Source organism: Aegilops tauschii, chromosome 4 (genome assembly GCF_002575655.3).
Source record: "Aegilops tauschii subsp. strangulata cultivar AL8/78 chromosome 4, Aet v6.0, whole genome shotgun sequence".
Taxonomy (NCBI): domain Eukaryota; kingdom Viridiplantae; phylum Streptophyta; class Magnoliopsida; order Poales; family Poaceae; genus Aegilops; species Aegilops tauschii.
Window position 1 is genome coordinate 213,778,839 of NC_053038.3, and position 22,337 is coordinate 213,801,175.

Sequence of the window (22,337 nt, forward strand, 5' to 3'; positions counted from 1 at the left end):
CTTGTCGGAGGGAATGCCAAATACACACTTCTCCGGTTTAGCTTCAAGTTGATCTTGCGTAGATTGGAAAAAGTATCCTCCAAATCCTGGATGAGGGTTGATCTGTCCTTGGTCTTGACCACAATATCATCCATATAAGCCTCAATGTTTCTGTGCAACTGTGGTCCAAAACCAATCTGGAGTGCTCTCGCAAAAGTGCACCCGGCACTCTTTAACCCGAAAGGCAAGCGCACAAAGCAGTACATACCACATGGGGTGATGAACGAGGTCTTCTCTTCATCTTCCTTGGACATGAAGATTTGATGATATCCAGAGTATGCATCCAAAAAGGAGAGCAAATCACAACCTGAAGTGGACTCCACAATCTGGTCGATGCGCGGCAAGGGAAATGGGTCTTTCAGGCAAGCCTTGTTGAGATATGTGAAATCTATGCAAAGCCTCCATTTCTCGTCAGCCTTGCGCACTACCACTGGGTTTGCTAACCATGTCGGATGTAGTACTGCTCTGACCAGACCAGCTGCCTCAAGCTTCTTGATCTCTTCGGCAATGAACTGCTGCCTCTCCAAGGCCTGCTTTCGAACCTTCTGCTTGACGGGTCGGGCATGCGGGCCGACAGCAAGGTGATGCTCGATTACCTCCCTGGGAACACAGGGGATATTAGATGATTGCCAGGCAAACACATCGATAGTCGCCCGCAGGAAGGCTACATGCACGCTTTCCTATTTGTCATGAGGGTGGCGCTGATGGTGAAGGTACCATCAATGCCAGCCAGCCCTACCGGGACCTTCTTCACGTGTGGTGCAGCGACCTTGGATTTCTTGCTATTGGAACTCTCCGGCAAGTCATCAACATGCACAACGTACTCCGAAGAGGTGTGCTTCCCGGATTCCTTGCTGGTGCCCCTGCTGTCCTTCTTCTTTCCTCTGTTTTCCTTGGCGGGAGCCGCTGTTTCCGCGGCCTCTGCCGCGATTGCATCCCAGTATCTTGTCCACGCAAATGATTGCGTCTTTCTCGTCCGTCGAGATGGAAATGACTCCTATCGGCCCTGGCATCTTCAAGGTGTTGTAGGCATAGTGGGATGCCGCCATGAATTTTTCCAAAGCTGGGCATCCAAGTATACCATTGTACGGTAGGGGGAGGTCGACCACATCAAACACAACCTTCTCAGTCTGATAGTTCAGTTCTCCCCCAAATGTCACTGGCAACATGATCTTTCCCTTAGGATGACTCCTACCGGGATTAATTCCTTGAAACGTGCCCATGACCTTCAGCTCCTCCTCTGCTATCTGAAGCTTGCTAATAACCTTTGGGGAGATCAGATTCAACCCAACCCCACCGTCAACCAACATCTTTGTGACTTTGAGGTTGCGGATTGTTGGAGAGACCAACAATGGCAAGCATCCTACTGTGGTGGTGCGGTCAGGATGGTCCTCTTCGTCAAAGATGATGGGCGTGCGTGACCATTTGAGCGGATTCCGAGCCTTTGCCGCAGGCTCCACGGCATTGACCTCACGCACCCACCGTTTAAGTTGGCAGTGAGAGGAGTGCAAAGATGCACCTCCGTTAACGCACAGGGCGTCAGTGGCCTTCTGGAACTCCTGCTCGCTGGTTTCCTCTTCATTCCCTCCATCACTCTCATCATTGCAAACTTCCTTCTCTCGACCCCTGGCGGGTTTTCCTTGGTTCCGAAAATCCATGCCGAGCGATTTGCTTCACCGCCCCGGCCCTTACCATCAGTACCATTCTGACCTTTTACCTTACCTTGCTTCTCATATTCAGCCCTCTGCCTCTTGATGAGCTGCTCAACCTGATGACACTCTTGAAGATCGTGGCCCTTGGTCCGATGGATCTTGCGGTACGGCCCATCACTATTCCTAGCCTTCTCGGCAGCCGCAGCCTCCCAGCAATCAGTGCACGCGGCAGCTTCCTTGCCGGGGGCTTCGGCCTTAGCCTTCTTGCCGGTACTAGGCACGCCTGATCCTTCAACGGTCATCACTGCCTTGTCTTTGCGCCTCTTGTAGCGCTTCTTGCTCTTCTTATGACTGGTAGATTCTTCATCATCCTCTGAGTCAATGTTGATGCAATCTTCCTCTCCAGGAAGCTTCTTTCCCTCCTCCATCCGGGCACACTTGTCCACCAAGGTGTAAAGCTCCTTCACAGTCTTGGGAACCGCACATTCATCTTGGAACGAATCCTGCGGTTGCGCACATTGGACAGGAAGGCAGCTATCATAGCTGCCGGGTGGGTATTTGGGATATTCCTGTGGACTCTGTTGAATCTTTGCAAATACTTGCAAAGGATCTCTCCTTCTTTCTGTTGGAGAAGCTGCAAGTCGCTGGGCGGTCCTGGTTCTTGATGGCCGCTTGTGAAGGCGCCAATGAACCCATGGCATAGGTCAGCCCAAGACGAAATGGAGTTCTCCAGCAGATGCATCAGCCAAGAACTCACATTGGACTTGAGTGCCAAAGGGAAGTAGTTGGCGAATACCTTCTCATCTCTTCCTCTGCCATCTTGAACAACAATAGTGTATATGCTCAAGAACTCTGCAGGGTTCAGCCTTCCATCATACTTCTCTGGTATCTCTGGCTAGAACGTTCGAGCGGATGGCCAACAAACTTGCCACAACTCACGAGTGAAAGTGGGGCACCCAACCTCGAAAGGCAGGTACCTGCCATCCTCAAGCGCGGGCTCGTCGACATTGGGACCATCGCACCCGTTAGGCTGGCGGCGGTGGTCGCGGCGCTACTCGATGATGACGCGCGCGTCTTCCCTCTGCATGTCCTCCGGGACTCGTCGTTGACCTGGATGTGCTCGAGGATCAGAAGAGGCCATCGAGACGTTGTCGAGATCTTGATTCTGCCGCGCCCGCGCTGGTTGCCGTGGTGGGGACTGCACCGTGGGAGTGGCCCCTTCCGCGCGGCCAGCAGCGCGAGCCGTTGTCATCGCTTGGGGAGACCACGATGAACCAGCCCGCTGTGAGCCCCCAGCCTCGGCAAAGCCAATCAGATTCTGAATGGTGGCTCTCCATTCATCCATCTGATCGGCCGCCGAGGGAAACCTCAACAGCAACTGGGCACATGCCATGGCCTCTGTAGCGGTGCTCGGCATCGGTGACGATGATGTAGACTGCACCGTCGGCCGGCTCCTAACGGTGCCAGTAGCGACGGTGTCGCACCCTTGCTGTTGCGAGCTAGCCACTTGGATGGCACGGTGACGCGGCGAAGGCGCTTGAGGGCCAGTGGCTCCGTTGGGCACAGGGGCTGGGTTGACCCGTCCCGGGGTGGCGCATGCCCTACGGTCGCGCCCGTGGCAGGGATGGCCGGAGGGCGGCGATTCACCCCAGTCCGGGTGTCACCACTGTGGTTGTGCCCTTCGGCGAGGGGAAGAGGTACAGATGGAATAACCCCTTCGCTCGTACCTCGCAGAGCATGGCCGCCTGGACGATGCTGATGTTGCTCTACCCCGGTGCCTCCTGCTCCTGTTTCGGCGGCGGGGGTGGTGGTGATGACGCCGCCTACGTCGACCACGTCCCCCGCAACGCCCACATCCTCATGGGCCTACGCATCCCCCGCGGTGTCGACGGCCGTGGGCGGCGGAGCCTTCGAGGTGGACGGGTGAGCCGTAGCACCGGGCTTCTTCTTGAGTGCCATAGTCGATGAAGCCGCAAGATGATGGAGATGGCGATGAAAATGACGTGCTGCTCATGCTTTCTGGTTCACGCAAGTGATCCCCCCTACTGGCGCGCCAAAGATGTCGGGGGAAACCACGACCACCTATGGGACCAAGGGTCACTTGCTGGTTCGGCGGGGGGATGGCACGTTGCACAAAGAGCAGAGGAGTGTGGGGCAGCACGACAGAGATCACACAGGCAATTTTTACCCAGGTTCGGGCCGCCATGAGGTGTAAAACCCTACTCCTGTTTGGTGGATTGATAGTAGAAAAATTGCGATGAGCGTAGAGCGGTTGCCCGTCAGGGCCGCCTCGGGGCAAGAGCAGCTATGCGTATGGGAGTGTGAGGGGGTGGACTAGCCAACCGAGTGTCCAACCCTTTCTGCGGTTGCCCTGGGCCTCCGTTCATAGACAAAGGGATCACCATAGTGGCAAATCAGCCATTATGCACTGATTAGATAGCAAACAATGCTATCATACCTAACTCTGCAGGTTGACAGAGTGCATTAAATGCATCGCACAACGTCACATCATAGCTTGCTCGACAAGCCTTGTCGGGCTATTTTGCCACCTTTGTACCTACTCGCTCGACACGTCGCAGGACGGGTGTCATTTGGAGGCATTTCTTGTAGGAAGTGGCCGCCATGTGGCAAATAGCAGCCACTTAGTCACCTTGGAGCTTGACATTGCATCAATCGACGACGTGCATTGTGGTGAGGTGGTTCTGCCCTCGCGAGTCCCGGCAGGCCTGCCGGGACGTCCTGGAGGCTTGCTTTCGGGGGTGACCCCGTCCTTGCCAGGCTTGCTTGCCCGGCAAGGGAGATTTCTTCCTCAGCGCTATCTTGTTCCTTTGGCTTGTCTTGGCCTTCTTAAGATGTATGTTGGTCCTTCGAAACTGATCCAATGCACCCCAATCTGACCTTGATGTTGTAATCTTATTCTTGTGCGTGTGCACAGTCTGGGAAACAGACCCAGGGTTTGTTGCACCGACATCCGGACCTTCCGGTGACGATAGGGTGTTCGATTCGAGGAAAAATTTTGGGCTAGGTTGCAAGGGGGTTCCGAAAAAGTCAACGGAGACAAAGGGAGAAGCAGCGACTACGAGCGCTACGAGTTTTAGAAAGACATATCGATAGCTTTGGTACGACGGCAATGGACTGCCGATGCAACCTGGATGATACCATGATGAATGCAACGAACAAATAATTACCGCAGTATAATAAATATATTATGCCAAAGAATCTAGAGAAGCGGTCCCGGGCTATCACATCTCTGCTCCAGCTCCCTTGACGCTCCAGGACGCTGCAGGCCAGCTCGCGGAGGTGGAACCTCCAAACCAGCTCATCGAGGAGTGGTGAGTAGCTCCAGGCCGACATGCGGGGGGGGGGGGGCACGGCGGCACGGGCATCATGGCTGATGTTGACGATGTGTGTCGTACCGCTCCTCCCATGCCTGCGACTGCGTCAGTCGCTGTCAATGTTTGCAGAACCATGCCGTGTTGACGGACAAAGAAGCTGGTTTCACTGAGATCCATGAGGCGGCGGCCAGCACATCCACGCCTGCCGCCGTCATCGAAGAGAAGTAGATGAGGCCGCCACCGCTTCGGTCTCATGAAGACCACCACTGAGGTGACACCAGCGTACATAGTCGGTGTCTTGCCCGGTTCGCAGGCCACCATCGTCCCTCGTTCCAAAAACTAACCTTTATCTATGCTTCACGGAAGCGGAGGGCACCCTTTCCCTCCGGCTGAAGCATACCCAGTGCCGCTCCGATGAGCGGCGCGGCCGAACATGGGGAAGTGGAGGCCCTTTGCGCTGAAGCATATACCTCTGGGGCTCACGTCAGTCCGTTGAGTGGGTTGCCGGACATGGGGAAGACAATGGAGATCTGCTGCGGTCGACCATACACTAGTCAAGGCTATCTATGTGGGGGGAATGGATATCCGCTGGCGCCAGTCGTAGACTAGTTTTACCTTAGTCCGATATAGTTTTTAGTTAAAATATGTCTAAATTGTAATGATTTTCATCCGAATTGCATGAATATCGTCCAGTTTGAATGAAGTTCGTCCTGTTTGTTTAAACAGTTGTTGAATTGTATGCGGCTAGTGTTGGATGTACTCCCACATCCGTGTCCGCGGACTGGTCCCCCTGTCCACGGACAGATGCGGGTGAAATTTGCGGGTCAACATTGGAGATGCCTTAACATGTTTATATACAAATGCCAAACTTTATACCAGTAAATTTTAACACCTTTTTTCCATCTATAAGAGCATCTCCAACCAGATTGGGCTGATTTGGCCCCTCGTATGTCCACGGACGCATCCGGGAAGTGTCTGCTTTAAACCCTCATTTATCCGTGCAAACTACCAACTGTGTATGACATGGTGAAATGCTCGCACACCCTCGTATCCTCCCCATGTATGGGCTGAGTTTAAGGGTTCACGAACAGCCCAAGCATATGAGGACGATTTGGGGAGTCCGGTAGGGTGGCATTTTTTTCTCCTATGTATTGTTGTCTATCTGAAGATATGAAGACGGTATGAGGGATTCGGCTGGAGATGCTCTAAGGACGTGTTTGGTAGCATGCATAGCAACGAGCCAGGCCCTGGGGATGCAATTTGCCCCATTTGGTTGCCTGTGAGCACTATTGGGCCCACATAGCACGTAAAACACATCTCAGCCAAGCCTGCAAGGAACGATCGAATCAACCGTTTCCACTCATCTAAGCACTCTGTCGGGGAAAACGACACCTATGGGATCACAGGGAATCCCTTCTATGGTTTGCGGGGCGCGGGACTATGCAAAGAGCGGGTTTAGAAGATCAACGCGGGGGAATTTTTACCCAGGTTCGGGCCGCAAACGATGCGTAATACCCTAGTCCTGCTTTGGTGTATATCTGGTGTTCTTGAGCTCTTGAACTAGCTGCGGCGCATGCCTAGCCCAAAAAGTCCGAATCCTTCCTCAGTATGCCTTGGGCCTCCTTTTATACGTCAAAGGGGTCGCCACAGTGGCACACAGGAGGTGGAAAGCATCTACAGTATACAAGTCTATCCCTGACATCATGGGACAAAACGCATTTAATGCGCTGCCGACGTGCCCTCTTGCTTTATCAGGGACAGCAAAGAAGCTCGTCCCGTCCGTCGCCGCCTTGCCTTGCTTTGACGCGCGTCCAAGCTGACGAGGCATGCAGCGCCACGCTGGCTGGCTGGCTGCTGAGCTGGTGCGGTGTCAGGGTCTTCATGAAGATCTACATGCCACCACGCAGGTGCTTGGCTAGTTGGCCTAGAAGCTGCATGTTGCCACGCAGGCGCTCGCCTAGTTGGCGGGCTGGCCACCACGTCAGAACGGGTGCGAGGCGGCGAAGCCTTGGTAGGTGTGGGCCTGGCCACGGCCCGGAAGATGTCTCCGGCAAGGGCCTTGCTGGGGCCCCGGCAAGGGTCTTGTCGGGGTCTTGTGGGCGTCCCCGGCAAGGGTCTTGCTGGGGGTCTTCGTTTTCTAGTTCTCATCTAGTCTTGCAGGCCTTTGGTCTTCACAAAGATCTGCATGCCACCACGCAGGCGCCTCCCGAGCCTGGCTTCAATGTTGTCAATGGTGTCGGAACTCTCAGGCTCAAGGGTGGTGATCTTGCTGGTGTTGGGTAAGTTGCCCCGGCAAGGCCCTTTGTCGGGGCCACGTAGGCCGCCTGCAAGGCTCTTGCCGGGGAAAGCCCACCTTGTCCCTTTGCTCTTCGCGCCTCTGGTTTGAGCGCTGCTCTGGTAGTCTTGTTCTCTGCTTCCTCTGCCCCGCCAAGCGTGGCCGCAGGTGTGGCTACAACTGCCCGTGCACAAGAAAAGGGGTACAGAAGGCCCCTACTTTTGTACGCCGACATGAGCCCCTGGGCCTGGGCCACACATAAGCGTAGAGCGTTGTTGGGCCAGGCCCAGAACGGTGCGTGGGCACGCGTGCAGAGTTTTACTGTGGTAACTCCCTCGCCAGTTGCGCTTCCCCACAACCCGTATTGAGTGCTTGACGTGGGGGTCGTGCGTGGGGTGGTTGCAGCATGCTTGCGTCACGTCGTGGTGAATAGTAAAGAGGCGGCCCACGTCTTCCCCATAAAAGAGAAAACCACAGGGGCACTGCTCATTTACCCTCTGTGCCTTTTCCAATCTTGGAACCACCATTCCCCTCTTCTTCCTCAAGCACAAATCGAAGCTCTCGTCCCTGCTCGCCGCCGCCGCGCCCCCATTGCCTCCGATCCCTCATCACCTCTTCAACCGCCATGGCGCCCAAGACGAGCAAGGGCAAGGGAGCGGCCAAGGACGCCGGGGGGAAGGAGGCGCCGGAGAGCGAGCTGGTGGAGATGCGGCCGCAGCACGCCCTCTTCCCCTCGACGGTCGATGCGCTCACCCTCAGGGACATGTTCAGGCCCCTGCGGGGAAGGGAGACGTCGGGGCACCCTGCCACGCGCATCATCCCCGCCGCCTTTGCCGAGGCCGGTCCAAACCGGTACCCCTTCTTCATCGATTATTTCTCTTGCGGGCTCTGCCCCCCTTTCTTGGATTTCTTCAAGGACGTCACGCACACCTATGGCTTCCACCTCCTGGACCTTACGCCGAACACCGTGGCGTGCATGGCTTTCTTCGCCCATCTCTGCGAGGGCTTTGCCGGAGTGCTCCCCAGCACGGCGCTTTTCCGCCATTACTTATACCCTCGCATCCAGCCAGGGGCGCCATCTCTGGCTGCATCACCTGGATCCCGAGGACCCAGGGCAGGGGCACATACCCGGAGGGTGCCCAGAAGGAGATGTGGGAAGAGTGGCGGGGCCGGTGGTGCTGGATTGTGGACGAGGATCCGCGGGCGTTCTGCCGGGTCCGTCGAAAGCCACCGGTCCGCGGCAAGGACTGGGGCAATGTCGCCGCCAACGACAAGAAGCCCACGGTTTCCACCACCAGGATCCATCGCCTCACCTCGGCCGGGCTTACCCTTGAGATGATCGGGGCCGATTTCATCCACCGCTTGATTGACCCACTGCACAACAAGGGGAGGCCGGCCTGGGACTTCAGAAGGGCAGCCGGTGTCATGAGACTCTGCCCTAGCTTGAAGCACAACTTCACGGTGGTGCAGCATGCCCATCTTTGCCAGAGGCTCTTTCAGCTCAAGGTCGACGAGGCCGGCGGGGTCGAGAGGACTGGCAAGGCCGAGAAGGCCGGCAAGGCCGTCAGGGCCGGCGGGTCTCTGTTTGGGTTGCCAGCGGGGGTGGTCCCGTTGAGCAACAACTCTTGCGAGACCGCATCATTGCCATGATGCCGGATTTCAACGTGCACGGCCTCGATCCAAGCTGGGCTGAGCCAGAAGCGGAGCGGGTGCATGCCTTCTTCGACAACCTGTCGGAGAGGTACGTTTGTGATGAGCCACTGCTCGTCCATGACACCACTCGGGAAGAGCTGGCCTACATTGCCTCCAGGGCCGAGGAGGCGGCACTCGCCAAGGAGGCCGGCAGCGTCGGCACCATGGAGGACGAGGCCGACACGGCCGCAGAAGAGAAAGAGCTCGCCGAATGGGCGGGGTCTGCTGGGGAATCCTGTGGCACCGGCGTCGGGCCCCCCTTGTCGAAGACGTGGCCGAGGATTCGGCCGAAGAGGAGACCGAGGCGAATGACTCCTCGGTCCCGGGGAGGAAACGCGTCCTGCGACGGGCTAGCTCTGGCGAGCCGGTCTGGCCCGGCAGGACCACGCAGCGGCAACAGGCCCAGGCGCAGCCAATGCGCCAGACGAGGGCCGCGGCAGCGAAGAAGAAGGCAGCGGCCGCTGCTTCTTCCTCGTCCAAGCAGCGCAGGACTCCGTCCCCTTCTCCTCCCCTTTCGGACGGCACCCCGGAGGCTGATTTCGACCTCAGTTCCTTCAGCCCGAAGAGGGGGAAGAGGCCAGAGGAGGAGGAGGAGTAAGCACCTCGCCCTTCATCACTTCTGACCCTTAGCCTGTGCTATCTCCCCTGACATGATCTCATCTTTGCAGGGACATGGAGACGCTGGCCCAGAGGGCGGCGAAAAGGGCCAAGGCTTCGACTGGCGCCAAGCCCCCGGCGAGCACTCCGCGCACGCCGGTGGTGGTGGAGATCAGCCCGGATACCAGCGCTTGACATAGCCCCCGCTTCAGTCCCCAGCGTAAGCTCATTACCCACTACCCATCGATGGGCGTCGGGGCGTGAATTTTTGGTGCTGACCTTGCCGGGTTTGCAGGAGGAGAGCGGCAGCAGGAGGAGCCGCCGAGGGCCGCCCCCATCGACCACGCCGCCCGGAGGGGCGTCCCCGGCAAGGGCGAGCACTGCCGACCCCCCGCGCATGGAGGAGGAGGGGACAAGCACGGGCGCCGGTGGTTCCGTCCCGTCAATGGATGTGGGCGGGGAGGGAAACACTTCTCCGCAGCACGGCACGGGTAAGCTGCCTGCCTTCTGCCTCCGGTTATCTTTGCTTTGCGATGTTCTCTCTTTTCTTCGCTCTGAACCTTGATTTTGGCCTCGCTTCATTCTCCTTTCTGGTTTCCAGATCCTCCCCCGACGGACCAGGAGGATATCGACACCGTTATTGAGGTGGTCGCCAAAGACGCCGAAGCCGAGGAGGAGGTCTTCGATGATGAGACGCTCGCCACTGTTGGGATCTAGGTCGTCGATGAACCGAGCACCAGCAGCGGCGGCCCCCGAGAAGAGCAGCTCCTTCGAGCCATGAGCGCCACCTTCGAGAAGCTCCAAGCGCTCCATCATGTCTGCCAAGACAAAGTGAATTCCAAGATGGTGGCGGTGGACAATGCGGAGGCGGATTTTGAGGAGCGCGTCACTCAGACGCAGGTCTGGTTTGGCGAGGCCCGGGATGAACTGAGGGCTGCCCAGGGTGAGCTGGATGAGCACAAGCGAGAGCTCATCCTGAAGCAGGCCGATATCGAGAAGGCCCAGGAGGTGGCGAAGGATCAGGCCGCCAAGGACGAGACTGCTCGACAGCAGTAGCAGGCTCTGCTGAACAGCCAGGAAGAGGACCTCGTTGCCCGCGAGCAGGCGCTCGCTGTCGGTGTCATAACCAGCGGATCTCAGGTAGGGGGCCCCGAACTGTGCGTCTAAGGTCGATGGTAACAGGAGACATGGGACACAATGTTTACCCAGGTTCGGGCCCTCTCTATGGAGGGAATACCCTACTTCCTGCTTGATTGATCTTGATGAATATGAGCATTACAAGAGTTGATCTACCATGAGATCGTAATGGCTAAAACCCTAGAAGTCTAGCCTGTATGACTACGATTATGATTGTCTGTCTCTACAGACCTAGCCCTCCGGTTTATATAGACACGGGAGGGAACTAGGGTTACATAAAGTCGGTTACAGAGAAAAGAATCTTCATATTTGGTCGCCAAGCTTGCCTTCCACGCCAAGGAGAGTCCCATCCGGACACGAATAGAGTCTTCAGTCTTTGTATCTTCACAACCCATCAGTCCGGCCCATGTCCAATGACTGGACGTCCGAGGACCCCTTAGTCCAGGACTCCCTCAGTAGCCCCTGAACCAGGCTTCAATGACGAGGTGTTTGGCATGCAGATTGTCTTCGGCATTGCAAGGCAGGTTCGCCTTTCCGAATACTCCAAGATAGTCTTCGGACGCAACGAACATGTCCAGATCTGCAACACAAGTACCACACACAACCGCAGAGAATATAATATTTCACGAATCCAATCCACTGACAACTTTTTTGTAATGTGACATCACGTCTGCCCGGTCATTATGTCGAACCGTTTCTTGTCCTGCCGTTCCACGTTTCGAGGCACGGTTTTTATTGGCACGTCTTGTCGAAGCAGAGATCATGTCCCCTTATTGCGGGATTCTCATCAATACGGGCGTGGGTAACCCAACCGTTCCATTGGGATGATTCCCTAGGAATAGGCAGGTTTTCAGGCTTAGGAGGAGGCGTTATCCGTTGCCTTTATAAAGGAGCCAAGGGCCGTCTCTTTTTACGCCAACCCTTTCCTCAGCCCTTCCAACCTTGAGTTCTAGCACCCAAGGTTCGACTTCATTGCTTCAAGCTTCCCAATCATGTCCGGACCCAGCCCACGGGGCCGATGGGTGGCTTCCTCTGTTACAGAGGAGGACATTGCGGAAGCTCCGTGTGGCCAGATACCTAACCGCGGAGATCCCCCACAGGCTTCCTGCTCGAGGGTAGGTTATTCCTACTCCCAGATCCGGCGAGGGGTTGTGTTCATCTCCCACTTCCTCCTAGGGCTAGGATTCGATCTTCATCACTTCGTCCGGGGCCTCATGTTTTATTACGGACTAGATTTTCACGATCTAGCCCCATATTCTTTCCTTCATATCTCGGCGTTCATTATCACATGCGAGGCCTTTCTCCGTATTCCCCCACACTTCGGCTTATGGCTCAAGACCTTTAGTGTGAAGCCGAAGGTAGTCGACGGGGAACAAGTGGAGCGCGGCTGTGCTACAGTGAGCAAGCTTACCAGTGCTCCCTGGCCAAAAGGCTCCTTCACCGAAACTCCCAACCTATGGCAGCGGGAGTGGTTTTACATCACTGAACCCTGCGGTACCAAGTGGGCAGCTATACCTGTGTTCCGATCTGGCCCTCCGTTACAGCTTGCATCATGGATTAATAAGGGGTTGGACTGGGGATCAATTGACAAAGTGCAGACTCTACAGAGCCGCATCCGGAGCCTCCTTGAGAAGGACATCGATCTTATCAACGTGATTCAAGTAATGCTGGTCCGCCGAGCCCTGCCGTGCCAGCGACAGCCTCTCCGTATGTGGGAGTTTAATCTGGAAGGACCACGGACCCTCCAACACTTCTTCGACACTACGCACAAAAGAATGTGGAAGTTGTTTTTCGGGAAACAAAAATAGTGGCCGGACACCACCGAGGACATCGGCCTCGACTGCAACCATCCGGATACCTCGGTAAGCGCTCGACTCCCAAACAATTTTTAGCTATGCATGCCGTAATACGATATTGAGCAAACTATCTTCTTCCAGGGCTAGATAAAGAAAGCGGAGCGAATTAGGTGTTCGGCCCCCCTTCCCGAAGACTCAGCGGATCCCGTACTAACAAGGATGCTGGCCCCGGCACCGTACCAGATGCCTATGAAGGAGGACAAGGCGGAGAGCGGAAGGACCAAAGGTGGCCTCCATCCCGAAGGTATATCAGACACTGTGTCCGGGGAGATCAAAATTCCATCGCCCGAAGACAAAAGTGAAGGAGAAGCCAACCTCCCTTCTCCCCATGGCAAGAAAAGGGCCGCCTCCGAAGGTTGGGAGGAAAAGGCTCCTAAGCGAGGCAAGATGCCCTTGTTGGGCGGCTCGGGCTTGGAGGACGACATCATCGCACAGTCCCACAGTGAGGACAAGCCTTTAGCCAAATCATAAGTGAACAAGGGTGTTTTAAACATATCCCGTTCCTTTCCTGTTACCAAGGTAACATCTAGAATATATGTTTTTGCAAATCGGCGCACAGTCTTCTTCAACAATCCTCTTCCTCGGGGGATCTTCTCCCAGAGATGATGGAAAGCGAGACGCCTCCACCGGCCTCCTCGCCCAATAGGGCGGACGACTTCGAGGTGTCATCCCGGAGGGTCTCTCCTGATCAACAAGTGGTGCGAGAGATGATGAAGACACTACCCGAAGGTGATACTTCGGTAGCCCAGGGTCCGGGGCCAACAATAAAGGCCCCGGACTGTCCGGCTTACAGCCGGAGATAATTCTAGGAACGAATAAACGGATCCCTTCAAAGGGAGGCCGTACTTCTACAGCAGCTTCCGGAGATCCAGAAGCGCCGGATATATTGACGAACATGCTGCGACGGGCATCCGTCTCAGAGGAACATCGTGCCTTGATGGGTACGGTGGTTGAAAAGTTTCTGTCCGCGAAAAGCGGATTGAATGAAGCCTTCACGAGCCTGCTAAGAGGCTTCGAGGTTTGTACTGTAATATTTTCGATTGTGTTTTATTCACAAAATGCACTTGTGTATAGATAGTAGCCCTTGAGACTCTGATTGGCTTCCCAAGGGAGGCGATCAGAGGATCAAAAAGATATGCCCAGGAAATAATCTGATTAATTGGAACACAGGCTGTTACCTCCCTGGCTACTGCCCGAACTACAGAGGTTGCAGATCTACAACGGAAGATTGATGAGGCGGATGATGACATCACGCTTATCAACAGGCGGCTTGACGAGGCACAAGGTATGTTTTTTGGGGCAGTCATTATATGCACGTGCTTATAATATAAGCATGACGCTAAGAATTGTATACTGAGATATGCATGACTGCAGATGGTGCCGCCGCAGTTGAGATCCTTCGGGCTGAGCTAACCCGGGCCAATGAGCAGGCCCGGATTAGTAATGCGGCTGCCGAAAAGGCATCTGCCGAGTTAAAGGCCGAACAGGCTGCTCGGCGCCAATACGAGGAGAGAATATCCACGATGGCGCTTGAGCTAAAGGAGGCCGCTAGCCGCTGCGAATTTTTCGAGAAGGATAATAAAGCCAGAACGGCTGATCTTGACAAGGCCTTACGAGAGGCGAAAGAAGCGGTCCAAGTCTAGAGCGGCCCGGGAGGAGATCCGGCAAGCTGGGGAGATTGCGGCTGGTAAGCCCTTTTTGTTACAAACTAAGTTTGGCGATCCGAATTATGCCCTGCTTAATCAAGTGTGGAGTTCTCCAGACGCCTTGTTGGACTTGTCGAAGAGTGTCTCCGATGCGACGCAGTTTTTCCAAGCGCAAGAAGGACATGCAACAGAAAAGATGTTCTGGTCGCAATTTAGCATGCCGAAGCGTCCGCTGTTGCTGAACGAACAGATGGCCCAGTGGGCAGAGCTCCACAAGATATCCGGATCTGCCATGAAGGACGTCGTAGTCCGGCTGTGGCCGACTGAGCCAATTCCGGATAGTTATTTCGGTTTGGTGCAGCGACTTGTTGATGCGGTGCCGCGTATCGATGCCGTTAAGCGGTCGACGTGCATTGAAGGTGCACGGATGGCCTTTGCCCGTGTCAAGACATACTGGGCGAAGATGAAGGCCACCGACGTTGCAGCGAAGAGTCCACCCAAGGGCAAGGACCACCACGCACCAGAGCATTATTTCGGGGATGTCTTAGAGGGTGCCCGCTTGATAGAGGGTCAGTGCTCGAAAAACATGATATTCGAGTGAAATGTATTGAAATTGTAAAAGATAATATTATGATATAATAAGGCTATTTTTCATTTTAGTGTCGCTTAAAAGCTTTGGTTCCTCCTGTGCGGCCATTTTTGTATAATCTGAAAGTTTTCCAGTCGTCGGCTTCAGCCCCCTCGCAGGAAATATGGGGGTGTTTGAAAAAGCACTTGATCACTCTTAACCCAACATCTTGGTCCATGAAGGAGGTGTCAATGCGGCGAACTAGGCAATCGGACTATAGGGCGTTAACAATTTCACTTAGCCATAGGAGTTTTACGGTGGGTCTACGATATAGACCCTGGTATGTACGCGGTTATCCCAATATGGTGTGTTACATGTATGACCTGAAGAAAGGTCCTTCGTGTAGTACGGAGGGAATCGCGAAAGATTCCGATAAGTCATCGAGTGGTTGACCAGCTCTCGCCGCATCATGACATTCAGTTTTCGGCTTTCTCTACTGAGGTGTTTGACCAGATGAACCGGAAACACAATCGCAGTAGCTCTCCCTTTACTACCCTAGCCGATAGAGCGGAACGTAAGGTAGTAAGCACAGGAGCCGGGCAACCCAACTATTGACCCAAGACATGATTCGGAGCTGATGCATATAAGGCCAAACTCGCGACGCTGAAGTATGCTATAAAGTTGTTCGGACTTGTTGGCAACTCATTTTGTTCCCATACCGAGCCCCTCGCAAGTTATGTCGGGGTGCGTGTGTGAAACAACCAAAGGAGCAAAATTCAGTTCTTTAGAGAAAAGTGAATACTGGGTATGGATTATGTTCACTGGAACCTGGGTGATATGCCAATCGTCATTTTATAGATAATAACGCCACAACCCCAGCTATTTGACATGCCAGGGGTCGACGGCTGAGGAAAAAGGCACTTTACAGGCTTGCAAAATAGAGAGTGCGGTCTACAAAAAGTTGTTTTGGACCACCTGTCGCACGTCTACGCCGCCTTTCCTCAGTGAAGGGGCTCCCTAACAGGAGTAGCCTTTGGGTGAATGTACGAACCCGAACTCCGATAGAGTCCGTGAGATGACCAGCTTTTGAGCCACCTGTGGTAAAGGATAATGAAAAAGAAAGAGTAGTTAGAAAAGAAAAAAAAGAAGGAGGCTATGGGAGTACTTGTAGGCCCATCGTATTGTGCTTCCGCCGATGCCTAGGGTATTTTAAGTGCATAGTTATGTATGCGTGGTACAGATTTCGTAGGTATATGAGGCGGTCGGCGGAAGCCGAACTGCTAGTCCAGCTCCGAAATTGGTCGGCCCTGTTGAGAGAACGACGGCTTAATGGCCGACAAGGTATGCGGTTTAATAAGACCGCTTTGTACTTCAGCTGAAGTAGCCATAGTATGATCCTCTGTCCGGAGGGAGCGCTTCTTACGCTCCCCTATAGAGGTGTGTGTCACGTATACCATGTTCACTGTTTTTACTTCGGGGGGAAATTGCTTCTGACCCCCGGTGTTTGGTTGGTGAGTCTCTTCGTCGTCGCTATCATCGGGCGGCCTCTTCCCCTTGTGTTCGGCATTGAGCTTGCCGGCCTGTTTGAAGACCCAACAACTTCTGTTGGTGTGATTAGCTGGTTTATCGGGGTTGCCATGAATCTGGCAGGGCTGATCCAATATCTTGTCTAAATTGGATGGTCCGTCTCTGTTTGCCTTGAATGGCTTTTTCCGTTGACCGGATTTGGGGCCGCTGAATCCGGCGTTGACCGTTGTGTCGTGCATTCTTTCATTATCATTGCGATGTTTGTGTTTACTGCATCGTGGCTTGCCGTTGCCGTCTCGGACTTCGGAAGTGCCCGGATCGCTGGCGTTGTTGCTTCTCCGAGCGAGCCGGCTGTCTTCTCTCGCGCAAAAGCAGGTCATCAGAGCGGTAAGGGCTGACATGGATTTTGGTTTTTCTTGACCGAGGTAGCGGGCGAGCCACTCGTCCCGGACGCTGTGCTTGAAGGCCGCTAGGGCTTCCGCGTCTGCACAGTCGACGATTTGGTTCTTTTTAACTAAGAACCTAGTCCAGAGCTTCCTGGCTGATTCTCCGGGATGCTAGACGATTTGACTTAACTCATCGGCATCTGGTGGCCAGACATATGTACCTTGGAAGTTGTCGTGGAAGGCGTCTTCCAAATCCTCCCAGCTGCCAATAGAGTTTTCAGGCAGACTGTTTAACCAGTGCCGAGCTGGCCCTTTGAGTTTTAGTGGGAGGTATTTGATGGCATGAAGGTCATCTCCGCGGGCCATATGGATATGGAGAAGGAAATCCTCGATCCATACCGCGGGATCAGTTGTTCTGTCATATGATTCGATATTCATGGGTTTAAACCCGTCTGGGAATTCGTGCTCCATTACTTCGTCTGTGAAGCAAAGAGGGTGTGCGGCGCCTCTATATTGGGCCACATTGCGACGTAGCTCCGATGGAGTCCGTCTGTGATTTTCGGCCCGAGCGTGACTAGGCTTGTCACGTCTGAGTAGATAGTCGTCGCCGCGTGTCAGGGCACGTCCTCACGATCCGTAGATCGATTTGGTATGTCCTACTCTACTGTCCAGGTCCTGCCGAAGGTCATATGTATAACCCCGAGCTGTTTTATCTCTGCCTTTACAATGAGGCGGGGCGGGCTGGTGTTTTGGCTTGAGTTGCCGCTTTATCCCGACCACGTGGTGCTCGATCAGCCGCATTGCGCGATGATGGTACGGGCTCCGGCGCCTCATCATCGAACTGAGGTAGCAATTTGCACTTCGGGTAGCTTTTGGCTGGGCGCTTGAGGCCGTATTCTTTGGCTGCTAGGACATCAGTCCATCTATCGTTGAGCAGATCTTGGTCAGCTTGAAGCTGCTGCTACTTCTTTTTCAGGCTCCTTGATGTGGCTATTAGCCGGCGCTTAAAACGCTCCTACTCGAGAGGTTCCTCAGGCACGATAAAATCCTCGTTGCCGAGGCTCACCTCATCCTCGGAGAGCGGAAGATAATTACTGTCCTCCGAGTCGTTGTTTATGGCCTGTTCATCACGGCTAACTTGCCCGTTTTCCCATTCCTCCTGTTCGGAAGTTATCTCAACGGGGTCTTCATTATCTTCGGCATTGTCCGGAGTATTCTTTTCTCCCGTGCCGATGTTGCTATCTTTTCCACGACGTGACTTAGAACGGCACCGCTGACGCCGATGTTTTGGCTGTATCTCAAGAGGTTTATCCTCGACTGGATCTTCTTTGTCATCGTCGTTAGTTCTTTTAGGTGTGTTCACCATGTACACATCGTACGAAGAGGTGGCCATCCAGCGTCCGGTAAACGACGGGTTTTGGCCCTGCTCCTCATCGGCATCGTCATCTATACCGTCGATGTCTTCGGAGCCGTAATCGAGCATGTCGGTTAAGTCTTCGACAGTGGCTATGAAGTGGGCGGTGGGTGGGAAGCGAAATTCTCCGTTATCAGCCTCCAGTTCGAACCGGATATAATTCGGCTGTGAGCCCCCCGCTAAGGATAGTGCTTTTAACGAGTTTAACACGTCACCCAAAGGCGAGTGCCGAAAGATGTCCGTGGAGCTGAATTCAATGATCGATGACTGATCGAGCTCGATGCACGTGGATGCACATGGTTCGGAACCTGTAGCTGGAAACGAGTCTGTGGCTCTAGTGACACAGCTTCCACTCGAGGTTGGGTCTGTGTGCGGCTCTGACGCCGCTGGGACTGCGGCATCCGTGGCGGGGTTGAGCTTCCCGTCTTCGGATGGCGCGATCTGCTCCGGATCTAAGGCCAGAGCAGTTACAGGTGCTATCTCCTGGGTATAGTCCGATGACAGATTAAAGTCATGTTCATCATGGTGACGGGGAGCGACTGCCGTGGTCTCGAATCCGTCAAAGATCAAGTCTCCGCGGATATCCGCGACGTAGTTCAAACTCCCGAATCTGACCTGACGGCCAGGGGCGTAGCTGTCGATCTGCTCCAGATGGCCAAGCGAGTTGGCCCGCAGGGTGAAGCCACCGAACACGAAGATCTGTCCGGGGAGGAAGAGTTCTCCTTGGACAGCATTTTTGTAGATGATTGAAGGGGCCATCAAACCTTTTGAGGACGGCACAGTGGAACTCTCAATGAAACCACCAATGTCGGTGTCAAAACCGGCGGATCTTGGGTAGGGGGTCCCGAACTGTGCATCTAAGGTCGATGGTAACAGGAGACATGGGACACAATGTTTACCCAGGTTCGGGCCCTCTCTATGGAGGTAATACCCTACTTCCTGCTTGATTGATCTTGATGAATATGAACATTACAAGAGCTGATCTACCACGAGATCGTAATGGCTAAAACCCTAGAAGTCTAGCCTGTATGACTACGATTATGATTGTCTGTCTATACAGACCTAGCCCTCCGGTTTATATAGACACCGGAGGGAACTAGGGTTACATAAAGTCGGTTACAGAGAAAGGAATCTTCATATTTGGTCGCCAAGGAGAGTCCCATCCGGACATGAATAGAGTCTTCGGTCTTTGTATCTTCACAGCCCATCAGTCCGGCCCATGTCCAACAGGCTGGACGTCCGAGGACCCCTTAGTCCAGGACTCCCTCACTCGCCGCCATGCTCCGCGGCAAGGACGAGGAAATCGGGAATATCATCGCGCAGCGAACCCAGGAGCTGGAGCAAAAGCATAAGGACACACTTGATGCTCTGGCCCTGGACCACGCTGGCAAGGTGGAGAAGCTGGAGCTAGAGCTGGGGCAGCTGAAGAAGGAGATCTTGGCGCTGATGGAGGAGAGGGACACGGCCAACCATGCTCTGGCGGATTCGCAGGTCGCCATCTCCGACAAGGCCAAGCTGCTCTCCGAGGCCAACGACTGCATCAACGATCTGAAGCTGAAACTGGACGGCTTGGAGGGGACGCTTTCGGAGGCCAGGGCTCGGAAGGAGACCCTGAACAAGGCCCTGGAGGACGAGAAGCGGCTGCGGAGCAATGACGCCACCGCCCACAAGGATTAAGTGAAGAGCGTAAACCTCTGGATCAGCCGCCTCGTCGAGGTTGCAGAGAGGCTCACCACGCAACTGGCCGCCATGGGCATGCCGAGCTTCAGGTACTCCCCGGAGGCGAACATAAGCCCCAACGCCAGGCTGACCTTGTTCTTCGAGGGCGTCCTCGAAGCCCTGGAGCAGCTTCACTCCAATTGAGCAGCTTATCTGGCCAACGAGTCCCGGAGGCTCTGCCGGGACGCCCTGACCAAGGTGCTCACCAAGGTGGCGTTCTGGAACCCCAGCGTCGACTTCGCCGACGCTCTGTAGAGCTTGCTGGAGGACGCGGACCTCACGGCGCTTGAAGAGCGTATCGAGCCAATCATCAGCTACGTCGACGGAGTCAAGAGGATGGAGGGCCAGCGCTAGGACTAGGCACCCCGTTTCTCATTGCCGCTGTGAGTTCATGACCAATACAATTTTATCTTAAGTTAGAACCGCAGCAACTATTGATGTAATATAACTCTGCAGTACTTTAAAATGAAGCATGCTATCTTCCTGTTTGATCTTTCTTTGTACGTACACACCCTACACCTAGTTGGATAGGTTCGCCGGCACGTAAACCCATGCTATGGCGCTTTGAGGAATGGATCCTTAGCAGCCTGCCGGGGGGCGCTTGCTGCCGGGAAAGCCCCCTTGCTGTTCTCAGCGCAGCCGCTCGAACTGTTGAGCGGACTCGAAACAGAACAAGGGTGTTCCCAATAGCAGAAGGGTTCCCTTGCGTGCAGGTTTTCCATACAAAGAGCAAAATCTTTCGAGGAAAATAACCTTATGAAAAGGAAAATTGCTCAAGGATTTGCATGACTTAGCTTTTCCATCGTCACGCAGAGGGTTGTTGCAGCTGCGGACAGCACCGCCTAGCCTAGCTGATGGCACCAGAGCGTGGCTGGTCGACGTCGCCTTCTTCTCCCGAGCCATCGCGACGAAGAATCGGTGAGCTAACTTCTAAACCAGATTTTTCACAGCTTTTGCCCCCTACCTGGCGCGCCAAAGATGTCGAGGAAAATGACACCTATGGGATCACAGGGAATCCCTTCTACGGTTGGCGGGGCGCGGGGCTGTGCAAAGAGCGGGTTTAGAAGATAACGTGGGGGAATTATTACCTAGGTTTGGGCCGCAAACGATGCGTAATACCCTAGTCCTGCTTTGATGTATATCTGGTGTTCTTGAGCTCTTGAACTAGCTGCGGCGCATGCCTAGCCCAAAAAAGTCCAAATCCTTCCTCAGTATGCCCCGGGCCTCCTTTTATACGTCAAAGGGTCGCCACAGTGGCACACAGGAGGTGGAAAGCATCTATAGTATACAAGTCTATCCCTAACATCGTGGGACAAAACCCATTTAATGCGCTGCCGACGTGCCCTCTTGCTTTATCGGGGACGGCAAAGAAGCTCGTCCCGTACGTCGCCACCTCGCCTCGCTCCAACGCGCGTCCAAGCTGACAAGGCATGCAGTGGCACACTGGCTGGCTGCTGAGCTGGTGCGGTGCCAGGGTCTTCATGAAGATCTGCATGCCACCACGCAGGTGCTTGGCTAGTTGGCCTAGAAGCTGCATGCTGCCACGCAGGCGCTCGCCTAGTTGGCGAGCTAGCCGCCACGTCAGAACAGGTGCGAGGCAGCGAAACCTTGGTAGGTGTGGGCCTGGCCGCGGCCCTGCAGATGTCCCCGGCAAGGGCCTTGCCCGGGCCCCGGCAAGGGTCTTGCCGGGGTCTTGTGGGCGTCCCCGACAAGGGTCTTGCTGGGGGGTCTTCATCTTCTAGTTCTCATCTAGTCTTGCAGGCCTTTGGTCTTCACAAAGATCTGCATGCCACCACGCAGGCACCTCCCGAGCCTTGGCTCCAATGTTGTCAATGGTGTCGGAACTCTCAGGCTCAAGGGTGGCGGTCTTGCTGGTGTTGGGTGAGTTGCCCCCGCAAGGCCCTTTGCCGAGGCCACGTAGGCCGCCCCGGTAAGGCTCTTGCCGGGGCAAGCCCACCTTGTCTCTTTGCTCTTCGCGCCTCTGGTTTGAGCACTGCTCTGGTAGTCTTGTTCTCTGCTTCCTCTGCCCCGCCAAGCGTGGCCGCAGTTGTGGCTACAACTACCCGTGCACAAGAAAAGGGGTACAGAAGGCCCCTACTTTTGTACACCGACACACTCGGCATGCAAGGAGGGGGCACCAAGCTTATGCGGGCATGGAGATGGCGCGAGCTCATGCGGGTCCCTCAAAGAAGTGGCGGCAGGAATCGGATCACCTCTCGCCTACTCTCTCGTTGTATTTTGCCCCCTTCGACTCACTACCCACACCCACGCCGCCATTTTGTCCCTTTCAGCTCTCCATCCCAGCCTGCTCCTTCACCGACAAGCAGCAAATCGACATTGTCTTCTCCAGTCAGAGGTGGTTGGTAGCGGCGATCCTTCTTCCTCCTCTTCTTGGAGTTGTTCCCTGCCTTCTCCCTACTCCTTCGATAGATGTAAGTCCAATCGCTCCCTACTCGTTAGACCATAGGTTCGTGAGCATGTGATAGGAGTAGAT